This window comes from Macaca mulatta, chromosome 11 (assembly GCF_049350105.2).
Source record: "Macaca mulatta isolate MMU2019108-1 chromosome 11, T2T-MMU8v2.0, whole genome shotgun sequence".
In the NCBI taxonomy this organism is placed as follows: Eukaryota; Metazoa; Chordata; class Mammalia; order Primates; family Cercopithecidae; genus Macaca; species Macaca mulatta.
The window spans coordinates 67048212-67064055 of record NC_133416.1 but is presented as its reverse complement, the minus strand read 5'-3'; positions in this window follow the sequence as shown (position 1 = coordinate 67064055).

The window sequence follows — 15844 nt, the reverse complement described above, 5'->3', positions numbered from 1 at the left end:
AAAGATGAGAGGTGAGACAGGAAAATTCCAGGCCTGTGCCTCTGGGAAATTAATTTAATGTGGTTATTGATGGGAAATTAAAATCTTATATATGTTACTTCACTGCAGTAGTGGAGCAGGGGACACAAGATCACCTGTTTTTGCAAGGAAGGTTACTTATCAACCTGTTTTGTATGGGTTGGTAATTCACATCTTCCTATTCTGTTGTGCATGGCCTATGGAAAACAACTTTCAAATGCACCAATGGCTCCACCAAACTCACAGCCATTTTATAAGTAAAGGTGTTGATTTTTTAAAACAACAATTGGAAATTCAAAACAAACAGTCAGTTTGAACAGCCTGAGAAGCATTTACTGAGCAACAAACTTCTTGCCCAGAAAAAGAAAATTAATAATGCCAACATGTAAAATTAGAGTGAGGAAAATGCTACAATATGCAGTATAACAAAATGAAATGATCCCACTTTCCAATAGTAAATAAGGTGATGTATTGATGGTGGTTCACATCATGCTGAGAAGGTTGTATGTAATATACTGAAAACAACAACTTCTCTCTCCAGGTTGTTGAGTCAACAGATTTCACCAATAAATGTCATGCTGTAGCATATGTAAGGTTTGTAAATAACATTGACATTTAAGAAAACTTTTTCTGCTACAGAGAACTACAGGAAACAAGCAAAGGCCAAGATATATTTAAGAATTTTGTAAACAAAAGATTTGTCTCGGAGAACTGGGTTGGTATCTGCATAGATGGTGTACCTTCAACAGTTGGCTTTATGAGAGGTTTCACTTCACTTGTAAAATAATGTCACCATACACTGCTTTTTTTCACAGAGAGATACTGTGTCAAAAAATTCTTGAAAATGAAATTTATAAGAGAATCCTAGATGACCATTTTATTTAACTTTATTAAACAATGATTGTTCACTTGAGAATGCTTTACAACTTTGTAAAAACCTGGAAAAGAGCTAACTCTCCTGCTGTATACAGAAATCTGAGGGTTTAGCAGAAAAAGAATTATTTTTTTGAGATGGAGTCTCGCTCTGTCGCCCAGGCTGGAGTGCAGTGGCCGGATCTCAGCTCACTGCAAGCTCCGCCTCCCGGGTTCACGCCATTCTCCTGCCTCAGCCTCCTGAGTAGCTGGGACTACAGGCGCCCACCACCACGCCTGGCTAGTTTTTTGTATTTTTTAGTAGAGACGGGGTTTCACCGACGGGGTTTCACCGTGTTCGCCAGGATGGTCTCCATCTCCTGACCTCATGAACCGCCCGTCTCGGCCTCCCAAAGTGCTGGGATTACAGGCTTGAGCCACCGCGCCCGGCCAGAGAAAGAATTCTTGATAGAATGAGTTGAAAGCTAAACTACAGATTTTGCTGAGTGTTTGAAGATGAAAAATAGCTACAGAAAACCAGTCTGCTTAATACATATTTTTTTACTGCATGAACCAGTTGAACAAGTCTCCATGAAGCTCTTCAGAAAATGCCTTGACTTCATATGGTAAGAGTATTAGATTTAAAAGCAAATAAAATATTTTGAAAAATCATGGCTCCAAAAGGAAATCTTGAAATGTTCTTACTGCCTCTTGGTCTTGATAATGAGGAAATATATTTGCGGATCTTAAGTTGTAATTGAAACTACCTAAACAAAACAGTACAAAGTTGAACAGCATCTTCCCAATGACCTCATTTCACAATGCCTGTATAATAGAGTAACAACCCTTTCTTTGAATCTTCTCAGCCTGAGAACTTGACTTGGAGAAAAGAAGAAGAATGCCGTGAACTGTCTAATCATATGTACCAGATAAGATTTTCCAATCTGTCCCAAGACAAGTCCTCTATTTCTGTGAAAAGAGAGTAACTTGCCATTCATAGGAAAATACTGAAGAATTTCCTGCAGTTTGCAGCTCTTCCATGTGTGAGCAAGTTTATTCTTAACAAGACAAGCATCAAGAGTAAGGATAGAAATTGTCTCATTTCAGTTGATAATGAGATCCATGTGCACTCATTTCAAGTTTGACTCTGAAGCATAAAACAAACAGATGGTTTTTAGTAAACAGGTAAATTCATTTTATTTGCTTTCAAAAATAACACTATATATCTGTGTGTGTGTATGTGTGTGTGTGTTTGTGTATTCCTAGAACATTTTTTTTAAAATGCATGTATAATAAGTTTGGAAATGCTAGATCTATATTTGAGGCTAATCATGTCACTATTTGAAAAAAAATGGGTTTTTTTGAAGTGTTATTAAAAGTTCGGTCTTCATTCATATTGCTTTGGACAAAAAGGTTTTAGTAGAGCTACTTAAAACATTGCCAAAAAAATTTCACGTAGTAAATAACACAAGTTAAAATCAATTTACAACCTTTAATTTAAATCAACCTCTAGAAATAAAAAACTTGTTATTTAAGCCAGTAGTTTAATAGAAATTCATTATAATATATGTTCTTCATGAAAAGAAAAAATAAGATAATTTAATAAATAGTAAGCTAAGTTTCTTTCCCTCAAGAAAATTAGACTCTAAAATTCATTTTTAGTTTTTTTTTTTTTTTAACTTTTATTTTAGGCTTGGAGGTATAATTGCAGATTTGTTATATAGGTAAATTGCATCTCATGGGGGTTTGAGTTACACATTGTTTTGTCACCCAGGTGACACACATAGTACCTAATGGGCATTTTTTCAATCCTCACAATTCTCCCTCCATCAACCCTCAAGTAGACTCTGGTGTCTGTTGTTCCCTTCTTTGTTACCTTTTTTGTTGTTCTCTTCTTTGAGCAGAAAACCAAATACTCACTTATAAGTGGGAGTTTGACTTTGAGTACACCGGACTCTCGATGCTTATAAGTGAGAACATGAGGTATTTGGTATCTCACTTATAAGTGAGAACGTGAGGTATTTGGTTTTCTGTTCCTGTGCTGGTTCACAAAGGATAATGGCCTCCAGCTCCCTACATGTTGGTGCAAAGGACATAATCTCATTCATTTATGGCTGCATAGTATTCCATGGTATATATGTGCCACATCTTTATCCAGTGTACAATTGATCTAGGTTAGTACATCAGATCCATGAAATAATACTTAAAATAGAAATTGTGTAAGTTGTACTCCAAGACTGCTGATCACCTAATTTCTATTTAAGTACTTGCCATATTGTAACATACATAAATATAATTCTTTGTTGTGTTTTTCTATTATTTTGGTCTGTTTTACCTAATTAGCATATATACTTCCTATGATCAGAAAACTTATCTTTTTACATCAGAAATACTTTGCCACTTGAAATACTTTCTGGTACATAGCAGTTACCTAAGTATTTGTTGATAAATAAATATTTGACCATCATAATTTCCTAATTTTTGATAAGCAAGGAGTATATTTCAAAGTTTTTTAGAGTAATGGTTCAATTATAGGAACCCTAATATTTCAGCAAAAATGCATAGTTAACATTTTTCACAATTTTTGCATAAAGATTTAAATAACGTAGAAAACAGAGGCAGAACCTTTTGTATTTAAACTTAGTATTAGTACTTAAATTATTAGAATTTATCCCAAAGTGCGTTCAAAGAGATATAAACACTCTAAATAGTTCCTCAAAAAAACCTCTGAATCTCTCCAAAGTATCCGCTAAAGAAGGAAAAACACTATTTACTAAAATAAAATTATGTAATTTCCTTAATCGTGACCTTTTCTATCCACAACTGCAGTTATACAATCACATATGATACTTTAATTTCATAGTCTTATTCACATTTCTTATTCACATAATCTTATTCACATTTATGTGTTATATCTTGTTCTCAACTATTCTAAGTTTATATTTCAGCTCTTATTTAAAAATTATCCATGTGCCTGAGTTAGGTTTACATGAAAAAACTATTTTAGGCACCTTAGCAATGTCAACAAGAAAGTACATTATTTAATATTTATTGGAATGTTTTTTGGTAAGTGATTCATTGTACTTATTATTATGAGTCATTTAATATTCATCAACATTACCTAGAAAATGTATACAGAATTGAAATTAATAAATATTAATCTTTCATCTGCTTTTTGCAAAGTTCTCTGCTAAATGAAGTAAGGAATGTAAACAGTGTCCAAGCCATGTTTCCTGCCTCTTGGTAATTTGTAATCTGCAGAGGTGATATGCAAATTTAACTGACTGCAATAAAAGACAGTATGTAAATTTGTGTACATAAGTGGTACAGAAAACAATTTTTTCAAGAATTCATGAGAGGCATAAATAACTTTAGAAAAGAAGTCAAGGAAGGCTTCATAGGAAAGGCGGCCCTTGAGTCAGGCTTTGAATAATTAAAAAAAATAATAAAAATAGAAGTAGATAAACCAAGACCAGAAATAGAAACAAAAGGGTGAAATGACCAGAAATAACATAACTGGACTTTGAGTGGACTTGCCTTGGGAGATGTGCAGGGATTGTGCTGAAGAATATGAGCAAGGTAAGCAAGGAATGGATGGTTTGAAGATATTTGAATGACGGGCCAAGGAAGTTAGACCTCAAATAGTAATTAATTGGATGATATCTGAGGCGTTTGGAGGAATTTTATTCTGATCATCATATGAAGTGTGATTTAGAGAAGTGAGAGATTAAAAGCAGAAAAGCCAATTAATAATCTCTAGCAATAAACGGTCGTAAATTAATAAAGGCCTTGACTAGAGGCGTCGGTAATGTTCATGGAAAAGAACATTATAATTTTTCTTGCATTTTCATAACTTTTTCTGGATGAACTTCATCAAAATATTCCTGGAACTTGAAATCTATGTTTATTCTCCTGTATCCAATTCTGCAAGTCTGAATAAGTGAAATGAGTTTCATAAAGTTGATATGAACTCATTAACTTCATCAGCGAAGGTGTGAAAGGCTGCAGTCTTACTTTTCCTAGCCAAGTGGATTGTCTATAATAAAACACCTATCACTTCAGGGACTTTAAATTAGCAAGCCATCTGGCAGAAAAAAAAAATAATGAGGACAGCATTACTCATGAGGGAGGGCTTGCGTTTGACTCAGAGGGCTAAACAGCACTGAGGATGATCTGATTATATATTTTTTCAAGCTAAAAGTTTCAGTTCTTATTAAAATATTGTGCCTCTAAGGGTCACATTTGAAAATAGATCTCTGTGTTGTAAAACCAAAAATATGCATGCAAAAATGGACAATTGTTAATTAGATGTAGACCCCATTATTTTGTTCAAGTGTATACAGTACCCTGTGAAGTTCTCACTGTTGTTCATATTCACTCTCTACCACATGCAGTACCTGTTCAGGCCCGCAATGCACTATTCAAATTACTTATCTGCAGGGTCCTCTTGACGTGGCTCACCTGATGATCCAGGCCTATCACTGTTTCAGAAAAACAAAACCTAGTATGGGAGAGGGTGAGAGGGTTTATTCACTGCCAGATGGTGAAAGAGTGATGGGTTCAGCCTTTCAGAAAAGCAATTTGGCAATATTGTTGAAAAACAATAGGTCTTTCCAACTTTTAACCTATTAGTCCCATCATACATTTGCTCAAATAATAATAATTAACAAAATTTTTTAAAAACCTGATTGTCTAAGAGTAGGTCAATAAACTAGTATTTTTGCAGACTGAAGTATTATCATGCTTATGACAGCTGAGGGGGGGTTGGGGCTATCCTTGGACAGTGAGTAAGTGAAGAGGCAGAGGACCAGTTTATTTGAGCCTCACATTCTCAGAGACTGAAATTTAGACTTCTCACTTTATATCCATACAGCATAAATATAGTCATACATTGATATTAACAGAATCAAAATACATATATATTTCAATTTTACATACACATGTTCATTTATTTTACAACTTTATTATTTATTTATTTAATTAATTTATTTTTTTGATAACAGAGTCTCGTTCTGTCACCCAGGCTGGAGTGCAGTGGCAGCATCTCAGCTCACTGCAAGCTCCGCCTCCCAGGTTCACGCCATTCTCCTGCCTCAGTCTACCGAGTAGCTGGGACTACAGGCATCCGCCACCACACCCGGCTAATTTTTTGTTAATTTTAGTAGAGACGGGGTTTTGCCGTATTAGCCAGGATGGTCTTGATCTTCTGGCCTCCTGATCCGTCTGCCTCGGCCTCCCAAAGTGCTGGGATTACAGGCATGAGCTACCGCGCCCGGCCTATTTTACAGCTTTAAACTTGTGTCACACTACCTGATGAAAACTCTTGGATGGCAGGTCTATAAGCAATAGTTCTATAGACTTTTGTAATATCTGAATGTTCTGTTATGAATATATATTACTCTATATATAGAAAAACAAGCAATAAATGCTGTATTAAAGAAAACACTGAGGAGATGAGCGACTTTTAGGGTTGTTTTGCCCAATTCATTTTAATTTGGTACACGGAGCACAGCAATGTAGGATGTCTAATAATAAGCATCTTAACACAAATGACAGATGGACTTTTCCCCAACACTAACATTATTCCTGGCTGTCCGACTTATATAATGTAAAACTATTTTTATTGCTTCTGAATAACTGTACTTAGTTATTCTTTGCCCTGTTTGGCTTCCTAGACACATGAGTTAGTTGTTATATGCAATTCTCATGTATACATATCCTTGTTTTCCAAAATACCATTATAATTATTTAGCTTGAATTATCCCATAAACAGAACCTGAGACACAAATTTAGGTACAGGTATTTTACTTGGGAGTTCATTCCAGAAAGCTGAAGAGAAGAAACACAGAAAATGTGACAGAAAGCAGGAACACTAATGAAAGGTGAATTATTGAGGTCACAGTTGTAGGCAACAGGGTTTCAACTTAGCCATGTCTTCTGACAACTATGTAGAATGCCTCCAAACAGCATCCACGTGAAAGATGGCTGAGGTGTTTATCAGATCACAACCTCTCAAGCATTAACAGCCCTGAACTGCCAGCCAATGCCTGCCCCTGTGAGCTGACTGGATTTCTGCCTCTTCAGGGAAAATTGTGAGACAGAAATGCAGCAAGATTCTTGACTCACACTCAAGAAGGGGTACCGTCAGCATGCAGAGAAGTATCTACCATCACTACAACTAAAATTAGGAGTGAAGTAAGACGATGTGCTGCAGGCCAGTAAAAGCATCTTATCCAGCCCACTCATACATCACCCAGATCTACTTGTAACCCACATCAATTATATTATGTCAATTAACTCTTCATGAGTTAGCCGCATTTCCTTAATAAGACTCAATAATTAAGGTTAATGAGAAAAACACAGTGCCCACTCCTGCAGCTTTTCCTGGGGTGATAAATAATGTTCCTTGTCTCCAATCTCTACCACCCATTTACCTTTGTCCTAAATCAGCATGGTAGCTGATTTAGGCGTTTGTCCAGTCAGATGATGGAGTTATTCCCTGAGAAGTCTGAGACTTTGGTTGCCTTTTTCTTTTCAATGACTGATTAATGAGAGATACACTACTAAACTTCCATATTCTAGGTGGTATGATTCAAGACTTTATTCCTGAGGAGTCTGAGCATTTGGTTGTTTTGCTTTTGTCAAGCTATGGAAAGTGCAATTTTCCATTCAGTGTTATCAGGCAGGCATGGGAGCTCCAAGAAATGCTTCAGTCAATCTCCGAGTTCCAGATGCACTCCTCCCCATTTTGGTTTTGTAGCTGTGAACCTAGATCCTCATAATAATCAGAAATCATTTTTCCCCACCAGCATAGTAAGCATTTTCTTTGCTGGTCTTCTCACATTCGATGCTCCCTATTACCATGCAGCTATCATAGTTTTAGTTTCAGTGAAAGTGTCACTCTGTTCATTGGTGGAAGTGTTCCTCTTCTAGAAAACAAGGACTTTTAAGTCAACAGAGTCTAAAGTTGTAGCGATAAGAAAGATACAGTATGTAGGTAGATCTCTGGACATAATAGTAAGAGGGTCTGATTCTACATATATCCCTTGATTGCAAGGCCCATATATTGCGAGTACTTGGGACACAATAGTATTGAGTCAGTGCTTTACAACATTTTAGAGAATAGCACCCCAGCTCCACCAGCTTTTATCCCTAAGCTGGAACCTCGTGTGAGCTGTGTAAGGATCATTACAACATTATGGCTACTACCAGGTGATGCAACGCATTGTACTACAAATGGAGCCCTTGGTGATGCACTGGTTGTATATCCTTAGCCACAAAATGGGAAGATTACTGATAGCACTCCCAGGAGCTGGACACCAAATCCTTCCTAGAAGGAAAATTGAAGCAGCACATGTCCACAATCCCATTAGTAAGTCGTTCCAATATCTCTGGACACCACATAAACAATTTTTATAATCAATTCCAACTTAACTTTCCATACTGAATTCCTTCAACTCTGATTTACCCACTGATTTTTTTTTTTTTCCAGCCAAACCATAAAACTTTCTTTTGGAGATATACATCCAATTATTTAAAGATTCTGGGGTCCTTTGCTCATGCTGTTTCTTCTATTTGGAATGACTTTGCCTTCAAATCCACATGATAAAATACATCTTTCAAGGACTGGTGCAATGCAGTCTCAATTACCAAGCTTTTGCTATTCCCCCTTTTCCACACCATCTCTCTTTGTTCCACTACAAAACTTTCTGCACCACCACAAAGTTGCAATATTTTTCTCCTTCTCGGAAAAATCCATAATCTCTCGTCTATATCTCTGCCATACCACCTCCTATCATGTTATTTATGTGTCCAAGTTAAAACTGTGGCCCTGGGGTTCAGTCTTTGAGCATTGTTGAGCTTAAAAAGCATTCCTCTTATGCCTCCCCTTTCCCCCTGGTTTTGTACAGCAAACACCCAAAGAACAGCAAATATCTCCTAACAGGGGAATATAGTTTCTGGAGGGACAAACGCTAACTGCTTAAATGTTATCCCATCATAATGTCCTGTTTCTATCTTCCCTAACAGGAGGTTAACTCCTTGAGGGCAGGAACTATGTCTGATAACACTATTCCCCTCAGAATAGTGACTGACACATATTAGGCACTCAATAAATAACTGAGTATGCAATATTTATCTCACAGTGGTGTTGAGAGAATAAGAGAGTAAAGAATTTTTAAATATGTACTATAAAGTATTATCCTTATTACTATTATTATTATTTACCATGACCAACTGGCTTATTTTATTGAAGAAGAGGGCTATGTACAGTAAACAATGTGAGCAAGATTTTTGAGACCTGGAGTTAGAAAGAACATCCCCCTTTATGCACATCTGTCTTCTGAAAAATTAAGCAAATATTTTTTAAAACCCCCATGGTTACAGAGGGTAAGAGGAAGAAGACATCAACGTAAGACCACAGTGGTAAAGAGTCCATGTGTGTGCTGGGTGGCCATGAGGCAATGGCTACACAAAGCATGCAAGCATGTGTCTCTCTTTCATAACGATGTATATAAATATAGATATTTGTTATTTTTTTTTTTACTCTTTCTAGCCTTTCTGCCCTATTCTGCTTGCTTCTATCATCAAATAATGAAGGCAAATAGATGAGATCTCAATAAGACACCTCCAAAATGCAACAGACTCACATAAACTGACTTCTGGATCTTCTGAACTATTAAAGGATTCAGATATGTGCTATATATCTGGGGTCCTTATACATTTATTCCAGGTTGAGTTGTGTTGTTGGATTATTCATTATCTGCTTAGCCTCAGGGTCATGGTTTATCACTTCACGTCTTCAGGGTTGCTGGGTCACATGTAATGGGGCAGAATATAATGTGTGTAACCATCTGTTTCTTCCTTTTGGTTGAATTATATTCTAGAGGCTGCAGGGTGGTCCTTTAGAACATTAGCAGACCTTCTCTCATAGTGTAATTGTGCAAAATTGGCTTCAGCTAGAAAGATTTTTTTTTTTTTTAGTACATGCTAGATTTGGTACTGTATATCATTTATCAATATACTCATGTCCCATGCTATTCAGAGAAAGTATAATATTTTTATTTATTGTAAGACAGTGCTAAATCCTAGACTTACTTTGTTTATGAATTAAACTAGCACATATTTCTAAAATAAATAATATGGTATATTCTAGACACAGTACTTAGGGCTTAGATACAATAATAATATAGCTATGGTCTTTTCCAATATGAAGTTTACATAGGGGAGAGGAAAAAAGCAAGAAGACAAGCACATGAAATAATTATACATTGTGCTTGATGCTGTAAATACTAGCTGAAATAGGAAATGACAGGAAGTGGGGTGACACTGGGGAGGGGTTTCACTTTAGATAGGGTAGTTGAGGAAGGCTTGTCTGATAAGGTGACATTTAAACTGAAACCAAAATATAGGAAAGAGATGAGACATTTGAAGAGTTTAAGGAAAATATTTTATGTTGAGTGTCTGAAGAAAGTGGAAAAGTAAAGGAGGAGATAAGAGAGGAAAACAAAAGCAGTGATGCAGGGCCTTGTACAACATAGGGGAGAGTTTTGGTTTGTTATGAGTGAAAGAAAAATGATGATAAAGTTTTAAACACTAGCATGAATCTATTTACATCTAAAGGAGTTGGCCCTTGTTTTAGAGAGTATATTGAAGGTAGAGGCTAGGAATGAAGAGAAGAAACCACCTAGGAATCTGTTATCATGGTTGAAAAAAGAAATAGAAGTGCCCTGGATAAGGATGGTGGCAGTGGAAGCAGAAGTGGGAGAACTCTAGAACTTTTTTGTAAGGAGAAACAATAGACTATACTGTGTAGGAATTAAGAACAAAGAAATTTTGACTTGCTATAGGAAATTATGTTGTGTTTATGCAACAGATTGTATTATTGTTCAAAATGATATCCTTTAGAGGATTTAAAGTCCTCACTCCATTAGCATCAGTATTGATCATATAACTTGCTTTGAATATTGAAATGTAAAGGGAAGTGATGTATGCTACTTCTGAGCAGAACTTAAAGGACCATACTATAGCTCCAACCATTGCTCTGCCAGAGGAAAAATGTATCCTCAAAAGGGGCTCTCTTCTTTTCTGGATTCTGAAATAAAGGATCAGAACCATAGCTGACCTACAACTGATATGTCATGTGAATGGGAAATAAGTCACCAAGATTTGAGATTTGTTTGTTACTGCAACATAATTAGTGACTAAAATGATGTGCAACTATTCAAAACTCAATACATTTTAAGCATTTTGTCACTTTAAATTATGTCTACAACTTGTTTTTCTGTTTCTGTTAGTTATTGCATGGGTCCAAGAAAAATTTGGAAGATTGATAGATCTAACCCCTTCCAAATTCTTTCAGTTTCCAATGTATCAATATCTGACTATATAACTCATTGTAATTCCCATGGTTGTTTCTTCACTTGGCAACATTGGCACTGAAGACAAAACATTTCAATATTTTCTGACTTAGGCTAGCAGGAAAATAAATTGAATTCTATAGAAACGTAAACCACTTAGAAGAATTCACTGATGGTGTGCACTTTCAGTGTCACATAATTTAGATAACAGTTTATTACCTCTCCACATGCACTACTCTCAGAAGATATAATTAGTCAGGTATGGTAGCATGTGTCTGTGTTTCCAGCTCCTGTAGAGGCTGGGTGGGAGGATCACTGTCTTTTCACTGTATATTCATACGGCAGTATGTGCAAATGAGCTCCCCTGTGCCTTCTTTCTAAAGTCACTAATCCCCCATTCATAAGGGCCCTACCCTTATGACCTAATAGCCTCCACAACAGCCATGCTTGCTAATACTATTGTCTTGGGAGTTAGGATTTCAACTTAAAACATTTGGGGACACACAGACATTTAGATCGTGGCATCTCCCATTATTTTCTCTCATATATTTATCTTCCGACAATTTGCTGCCCCTAGAAGCCCAAACCCCTTTTCTTTTGTCTTGCCACTTCTCCAGAAATTTGTCACTCTTTGTTAAGATGGTATATAAGCTCCCAAATCAAACCACTTCTTCGAGTTATTCACCACTGGGTTCTCTCGTGCATATGCATGTTGTGTGCATGAATAAACTCTGTCTTCTGCCTTGTGCTAATCTGTCTTTTGTCAGTCTAATTTGTAGGCCCTATCTGTTGAATATAAGAGGATAGAGGAAAAAAGTTCTTTTGTCCTTCCCATACATGTATAAATATAATAATAGAACATTATTATTAATGATTATGTCTCAGACAATTTTTTTTTGTTGTTTTTTGAGACAGAGTCTCACTCTGTCGCCAGGCTGGAGTGCAGTGGTGTGATCTCGGCTCACTGCAAGCTCTGCCTCCCGGGTTCATGCCATTCTCCTGCCTCAGCCTCCCGAGTAACTGAGACAGGTGCCTGCCAATGCACCTGGCTAATTTTTTGGTATTTTTAGTAGAGTCAGGGTTTCACCATGTTAGTGAGAATGGTCTTGATCTCCTGACCTCGTGATCCACCCACCTCAGCCTCCCAAAGTGCTGGGATTACAGGTGTGAGCCACTGTGCCTGGTCTCATACAATTCTTATGTACTCATTAGATACAGTGTTTTTTTTTTTTTTTTTTCCCCACAACTATTATATTTAACCAGAGCTTTTCACATATATTTAATTTGTAGCATATGGGGAGAAATTTGGAGGATAAAACACAGTTTTAATTGCCAATTTTATACTATAGAGGGAGTTTTAAAAATTGTAAAAGAAAATCACTTTAATGATGTTTTATTGTTTAAAGAAGTAGATGATTATTCTGAAAATGATTACCTGGATACTATCACAAGAAATTAATATTCAATATTAACTTTTTAATGCTTGAGTCCTTAAACATATGTTAAAAACTAAAACTTACAGGTAAATTTCTTCTGATGTGTCTGCACAAATACCTCTTGTTGGATCGAAACACTTAATTAATGTAAAAATTTTCCTGTTGTGGATTCTTTCTCACAGTTTCCCAATATTTTTCTTCTTGATCATCCTGATTTCTTTCTACTATTTTTCTTTGTCACTAAAGAACATAAATATTTTCTTTTAGGCAGCAAATCAAACAGTGAATTTCTACCAACTATGGATTATTACTTAGGCTTGGATATTATATTGTTTCTCTGTTATTCTTTTCTAATATGCAAAAAAGTGGAGAAATTGAGGATATTTTGTGTACCAGAAGGAAGCTAGGTATTCAAAGTCTCCCTCTTCCATGATTTGCAAATTTAGGCATGCCATGTAACTTCTCTCTGTTGCATTTATTTCATTCAAAAGAAAATATTTTTATATATCTCAGCTAAAAATAAGGAGATATATGCCATTATATCTTTTTAACACTTACCAAAGACACAGGAGTAAAAGTCACAATTTTATTAGACTACTGACCATTTGTAACTGATCACAGTAGCTCATGGATGTGGACTTGCTACCTATTTTGTACATATGTAATTATATATTTAGTTTTCCCCTCCCATATTCAGCGTTAATAAAGCACAAATTTAAAATATTAATTGTAGGCTGGGTGTGGTGGCTCACACCTATAATCTCAGCACTTTTGGAGCCCAAGGCAGGCGGATCACCTGAGGTTAGGAGTTCAAGACCAGTCTGGCCAATATGGTAAAACACTGTCTCTACTAAAAATACAAAAATTAGCTGGGTGTCATGGTGCACACCTGTAATCCCAGTTACTCAGGTGGCTGAGGCAGGAGAATGGCTTGAGCCCAGCAGGTGTAGGTTGCATTCCAGCCTGGGCAACAGAGCCAACACTTTGTCTCAAACAACAACAACAACAACAACAACAAAACATTCATTCATACAAGAAAATATTAATATAAAATACAAACATCATATTATAGGGTTACCTCAGTGGTTAGTTGTTCTCTCATTTTAATTTTAAATAAGATGATCTACCTTCATCTTCAAACTAAAATAAGGCTTAAACTTATGCCTCTTCATTTATCAGTTCTAAAATACAGTTCTTCAGATAACCTTTAAAGGACAGGATATTAAGAAGATTAAAGAGATGTTTAATAAAATTTCTCCCTAACTTTGGGAATTTTAAATCTCTCATTTTAAATACTGACAATACCTCACTATCTATGCCCTGAGATTGTGTCTCTCCAGCATCCTATCTTATCTTTTCAGGGTGCATTTCAAAAACCATAATAATTTTCCCTAGCCAAGCTTAAAACCAGGCACCTCAAAAGTTGATAAGCAACCTCCCCCTACCCTACTTTATTCCTTCTTGGCTCCTTCCCCTTGACAGCTGTCACATATTCATTGGTTAAAGTATAATTATCAAACTAATGGATTCTTTTTCTGCCTGTGTTTCTTGTGTCTTAGGCTGGGACAGCCCTTGGGTCTGTGAGAGATTCAGATTTTATCTCTATTTCTATCATGGCCTGCAGTAGACTTTGGTGATTTAAGTTAGAATATTTCCAGTCAGACTTTTATAAATTTTTACTTATAACAAGCCAGACTGATGATTTTCATAAGACACGCTTCAGTGCCCAACCGTATGACTGCAAGGCACAGGACAGATTTCAGAGAAACTCCTTTAGCTTTCTAAATGATGTGACTTCATTTCTTTCTCAGGACACACCAAAAGTAATCTTCCATTTTGTTTTAGTTGCTTTCCAGCAACCCTACACTTTAATTAATTTCTCACATAGCTTTAAAATGTGACAAAGTCTAATCATTCCCAATTGTCTGTGCTGCCTCAGGGGGTGCAGCAGGGATTAAAGGAAAATAGTCATGGGTGATATCCTTCTCTACTGCTCTCTCTCACCTCAGCCACCCCCCACTTATATTCTGTTGATTTAGAGTAATAAAGATTTTCGCCCACACTGTGTGGTCGTCGTCTTCTTCCTCTTCCTCTTCCTCTTCTTCTTCTTCTTCTGTTTTTTGGAAGGGAAGGAGATCCTCAGCAGGGAGAAATGTTTTATGGCTAATTCTACTAGGTAAAAAGATTCAATCCCTCCCTCTCCTCTGAGGGCAAATGAAAAGGTGTAATCTAAATAACCACTTATTAATTTTATCATTGAGATAAGAAGATGAAAGATAAGATAATGATAATAATTTCTCCCTTTTCAAGCTATATTTATATTTCCTTTGGATTAATCTGTAAATTCAATCATTTTGTTTTACAAAAGGAAGGAATGCTAATATTAGGTAGCACTCAGTATCCTAAAGTTCTTAATTGGTTACAATTGGAATAAATTGACCTTAACATTTCATATGTCATAGAAATAAAAGTAAAATACTATAATTGTGTCCCAAAACCTGCAGCATCTCTGTAAATGAAGAAGATGTGGTTTAATAGAATCCTACATGAAGATGAGTTAGGTTTCCTTGATTGTAATTAACAATGTGATATGTACATCTAAGAGGCTAATGTGACCTTATGCTGCCATTAGTGGCAGTAGAGTGCCCAGAAGAAATGATGTGATAGTTTAACAGCTTTGGACTTCTAAGGAATTCTGCCTCATTCTGAAGACATGTTCTTTCCAACTGATTATAATGTTGAGATGACTTTTTTTCCTACTTTTATTTTGGGTTCAGAAGGTACATGTGCTGGTTTGTTACATGGCTCAATTGAGTGTTGTTGAGGTTTGGTGCATTAATGATTCCGTGACCAAGGTAGGCGAGCATAGTACCCAATAGGTAGCATTCCAACCCACACACCCATCTCACCTTCCCCCACTCAAGCAGCCTCCAGTGTCTCTTGTTTCCATTAAGATGACTTTAAATAAAATGATAATCAAATATATTTTTAAAATTTAAAATATGAAAAACATATTTATGAGACTGGATGGGATACAAAGAATATTATAGTTTATTTACTTGAAGAACAGTTTAATGAGAGGTGATATGTTTATCCTTATCTTGCTATCACGCTTTCCTCATGCCGACATGTTAAGTTCAATTCATGTTTATTGAGTGCCTACCACATTCCTGGCAACAT